Raw genomic sequence first — 5,590 nt, forward strand, 5'->3', positions numbered from 1 at the left:
GAAGGCACCCCCACCCTATAGCAAAAAAAAAAAAAAAAAAAAGAGTCTAGATGTTTGATGGTTAATTTTGAGTGTCAACTTGACTGAACTGAAGGATTCCTGGATGACTGGAGAAACATTGCTTCTAAATATGTCTGTGAGAATACTGCTAGACAAGAATGGCTGTAAGTTGATGGGGGGGAGAGAAAGATCTCCCCTTAATGTGAGTGAGCACCATCCAGTCCACTGGGAGTATGAGAGGGAAAAACAGGAAGTGAAATGCTGTTTTCTCTCCTCCTTTCTCTCTCTCTGTCTCCTCTCTCGCTCTCAACTGTTGCTTCCAGACTGCTGTGTGGTCTATCCCTCCACATCCTGCCTGCCCCACCACTGCTCCTCCACTAGGCTACGTTTGTTCCTGCCGGCTCCTGGCCTCTTCACACATCCATCCAACCTCTGTGTTCTTCAGCCTTTTGTCTCTGAACGAATGCCCGCAGTCTCCTGAAAGAACTTGGTGAGAGGGACCTCAAAAGCCCTCTTCAAGTCTTGGACTGGAACTGTATTGGCTTCGCTATTTCAGTCTTTCAATTGTTTCTTGAGCTTATGGACAACCTATCATGAGGCTTCTCTGCCTTGTGATCCTGTTAGATAATTCCTATAAGCCCTGATTTTGTTTCTCTGGAGAACTCTTAGCAATGTTCGCTGAGAGACAAGCATATATCAAGAACCAAGAAAATCTCTCTTCATTGAGACTTAGGGAGGAGGAGAATTAATGTTTGAAAATTAATGACTGAAAATCAAGAAAGGTGTCATGATGGGATTAACTTACATAAAAGCTATATGGATTAGTATTTCAAGGATGATAAAGAAACAGGGGATGTTATTCAAAGCAAGGGCTATGAGTGATACTTGTACCAATTCAGAAATTGTAATTCAAAAAACTTTTAATAAACTGGACAAGGAAGGCCAGATAAAGTTATCTTGAAATGAGTTTAAAAGTTTAGACCAAGTAAAATTTTATAAAAAGAATCAACATGACCTTTAAGTTATTGGAAAATATTGAGGACACAGAAGGTGAAGGATAAGATAATTTTACAAAAGTGACAGCTTCAATGTAAAAATACATGATTTGTTAAGATACTATGTTTATATTCAATCAAATATTCAATCAAATATATTTTTAAAAAATCAAAGCCATGGAAGAAGATTTGGTATTCAGTTATTCTGTACCCTTCCAGTATTATAGAACTTGAGCCAGGGACCAGCAATGGCATAATGGCTATGTCACTGGACTCCCACATAGTCGACCGTGGTTTGCGTCCTGGCGGTGTGGCCATCCCCTCTGGGGGTGATTTCTCGCTTTCTGTCTCTCTGTCTCTCTCTGGTTTTCTGGTGAGCACACGTGCCCTGTAGCAAAAACTTCAAAAAATAAAATAATAATAAAAAAATCCTTACAAAAAAAAAAAAAAAAGAACTTGAGCTGAAGTAGAAAACCATTTAAGATGGCTTAAAGAAAATTCTGCTTCAAAAAAGGGAACTAAAAGAAAGATTTGTTGCTAGTTTTAGATGTCCAAATACATGATTTTTGTACTTTTACATGGAAAAAAATGTATTTTGTATGCATGAGACATTTTCCTTTTATAAAGAATGTGAGGTTTTATTCTCTTTACTTAGTTATTTTTTAAGTTTCTGTTATAGGGCATGAACATCAGCCAGAGGAGTGGGGTAAGAAATCACGCCCCAGAGGGATGGCCACGCTGCGCTCCTTTCTCTGCTATTCTCCTGGGATTTTGGATAAGCTGCCAGGTTCGGGACTTGAACCGCACTGAGTCGTGTGGGGATCCAGCACACCTCAACCACTACATCACCTGCTGGACGATGAGCTTCTACTTATAATATTAGAAGATCGAAATGGACTCGTGATATCTATTCTTAAAAGTCTGAGTTATATATGGTGACACTGACACATAAAATGCTTTTCAATAAAACTGTCTTTTGCCAAAGACCTCACGCTAGATCTGGGGCTTTTTGTTGTTGTCGTTGTTGTTCTTTTTTAAAAAATTTACTAGTATTATTTTTTAAGATTTATTTATTTATTCACTCACTCATTCATTCATTTATTTTAATTTGGCCAGAGAGAGACACACAGAGAGAGAGAGAGATAAAGTGAGAAAGCAGGCCACCAGGCCCAGGACTCAAACTGTGGTCAGCCATGTGGGTACACCCAGCGCCTTAACCACCACAACACCTGATGGTCCCCTATTCTTTTTTTTTTTTTTTTTAAGACACATTTAGAAATCCTTATTCAAAGAAAACACTAAAAATTCACCAATAACATTCTTGGCTGTATTTCAAATTGCAATGAGTCTGTCTAAAGGACTTACTCAGCATATTGACTTCCGATATTTGCAGAGATGCCAAACTCATCATCTTTAATTTATATAAAAGAATTTCTTTTTACAAATTGCATTCTTCCTCTTTCATCACTATGCCTAAGAAGTTAAAGTCTCAATAATCTCAGATTTACTGGTTTGTTAAGGTCCAGATGTGGCTCTTTTTTCCAACGTGATAAGTGCTGTCAGTTATTAAATTAAAAACATAATGAACTATATTAATTAGGATCAAAACTAATTGAATGGATACACTGGAATCTACAAGTGTAATATTGACTGCAAACACTTGCGGACGTTCCATTTAATTAAAAACTTACAAGTCAGCAGACGCACCTGCTCTGAGTGTAGACGACTTTGCTTGGTCTCTGCTGTTGGCAGCTGGTCAACTGTCATCGAGTCTCCCGGACTAAGCGAGGAGCTGCCACAGTGGTCCGGCTGCCCTTCCGGCTCTCCGTGGCCCATTCCCCACGTGGCCTTGCTCTGGGCTCCCGCCACACCGACTTTCCTTCTGCTCCTTAAACGTGAGGTCCTCTGGGCGCAGCACCCACAGTTCCTCCCTTCAGTGCCCTGCCATCCATGCTCGTACGCTTGACTTCAGCTTCCCAACGCTGTCTCTGTTCGGAGGTTGCCACCTTTCATGGTTTCCTGGACCATGAAAGAATCATGCTTAAGTTAGCCCTGAACCCAACACTCTCCATGATCACTGTTAGTCTTCTTAATGCTCAGTTTTTGTGTCCTTTTTTTTTTTTTTTTGAGACTATGCTGCAATAGAGCAAGAACTTCCCTACTTTACCTATTACTATATTTTAATATCTAAAAAGTCCCTGGCATATAGCAGACTTTGAAAAATGTTTGCTAAATAAAATAATGACCTTATTGACGAAAAATCTTAGAAAGCAAGTAACTTAGTGAGATTTCGAGATTGATTCTGATTATAATCAATCGATGCATAAAGGTCGTGATAATGGGGCCAGCCTGTGGGCGGCCGGGTATGTGAACAGAGTCCCACGTGGCCAACAAGCAGTTTGAGTCCTAGAGCGGTGGTCTGAGAGTCACGCCAGGTGCTTGGGCGAGCATGCCCCACATCCCCACGGGAGAGAGAAATGGAGGATTGTGTATGACCATTCCCACGGGGCATGCTTTCTCATTTCCCCTATTTCTCTCTCTGTCTTAAAAAAAATTAATAATAACAGTGGTGATAATGATTAAATAATACATAAAATAACATGAGAGCTTAATTGTACTGCTATGGGTAGATTCAAATCATAGTTAAATATTTTTAAAATATCCAGTTTTGGGGGCCGACAGGTGATGTGGTGGTCAAGGGTGCTGGACTCCCATTGGCCCAATGTGCTTTGGATCACAAACCTAGGCTGCTTTCTTGCTTTCCCCCCTCCTCTCCTTCTGTCTCTCTCATTCTCACTCTGTCCCTCTCTGGTCAAATTAAAATAAATAAAGGGATCAGCAGTTGGCGTAATGGCTATGTCATGGGACTCCCATGTAGTTGATCACGGTTCACATCCCGGACCCAGTGGCTTAAACTCACACTAGGCGCATATGAGTGCGTGCCCAAGATCCCGAGAGGAGAATGGAGGAGAAGGGATTGTGGCGTGGCCATCCCCCCTGGGGGTTGATTTCTTGCTTTCTGTCTCTCTGTCTCTCTCTGTCTTTCTGGTGAGCACATGCACGCTCTAGCAAAAACCTCTCAAAAAAATTAAAATACATAAATAAAAGTTTAATAAAATAATTCTTAACAATTTTTAAATCTACATTTTAAAATATATGTATGCATAAATATATATAATTCTATGAACTATACAGAAATAAAATTTTTATTCTTGTATACTCTCATTCTGTATTTTCTCCCTAACTTTTATTTGAGTAATAACATTTACTGTGCCTGTTTGTATGTTTGCTTTTACCCAGGTATGCATTACAATGACTCCTTTTCAATTTCTTATGTATTTGTGACATACCTGTGTGAATAAATTTACTTTTAATGACTTAGGAATATCTAATATAACAACTTTAATGAAAATATATTCATTAGGTTAAAAATAATCTTTGCAGGCATTTTCTGAGTGCCATTCTATTCCTTTATTAATGGTCCATTATTGGATAATTTGTTAATAAATGAAAAGTTGTGGGCTGGCAGGTGGTATGGTCATTAAGGTGTTAGACTCCCACATGGCTGACCATGATTCGAGTCCTGGAGCTGGTAGCTCATTTTCTCACTTTCCTCTTTCTCTCTTTCTCTGGTCAAATGAAAAAAAAAAAGTAAAATATTAAATAAAGTAATTATTGAACACATTTTTAAAAAGTGGAAAGTTAGAAGTTACTTTCAGGAAAGCCAAGAAAAATAGACAGCATGTTCTAAGATTTTTTTTTTTTTTTGAGAGATTTTCACTGTAGGGCGCGTGCGCTCGCCAGACAGACAGAGAGAGACATAGAGACAGAAAGCGAGAAATCACCCCCCAGGGGGGATGGTCACGCCACAATCCCTTCTCCTCCATTCTCTTCTCGGGATCTTGGGCACGCACGCACATGCACCCGGCGTGAGTTTTAAGCCACCGGGTCCGGGACACGAACCGCAGTCGACTACGTGGAGTCCACGCTAACTGCCGGTTCCCAGCATGTTCTAAGATTTCAATGAATATTTTTTTTTTAAATGGTCCTTTTAAGGGAACCAGCAGTTAGCGTAATGGCTATGTCGCTGGACTCCCCACATAGTCGACCGCGGTTTGCGTCCCGGACCCGGTGGCTTAAAACTCACGCCGGGTGCATGTGCGTGCGTGCCCAAGATCCCGAGAAGAGAATGGAGGAGAAGGGATTGTGGCGTGACCATCACCCCTGGGGGGTGATTTCTCGCTTTCTGTCTCTCTGTCTCTCTCTGTCTTGTCTGGTGAGCGCACACGCCCTATAGTGAAAATCTCTCAAAAAAAAAAAAAAAAAAAAAGAAAGTAACTCGACCTACGGTGAGGAATACATTGTGCCCTTTCCTTCCTCTCTCCTACTTTCTCTACCTCCATTTCTTGAGGCATTTCTTCTTGTTGGTTGTTCATCATTTACCTTTTTTTTTGGAGAGGTTTTATGCTATAGGGCGCGTGCACTCACCAGAAATCTACATGTATATGCAGATTACCATTACCATTACCATATATACAGATTACCATACATGTATATGTAGATTACCATTACCTATATATATATATATATATATA

The sequence above is a fragment of the Tupaia chinensis genome, unplaced genomic scaffold (genome assembly GCF_000334495.1).
Source record: "Tupaia chinensis unplaced genomic scaffold, TupChi_1.0 Scaffold000487_1, whole genome shotgun sequence".
Classification (NCBI taxonomy): domain Eukaryota; kingdom Metazoa; phylum Chordata; class Mammalia; order Scandentia; family Tupaiidae; genus Tupaia; species Tupaia belangeri.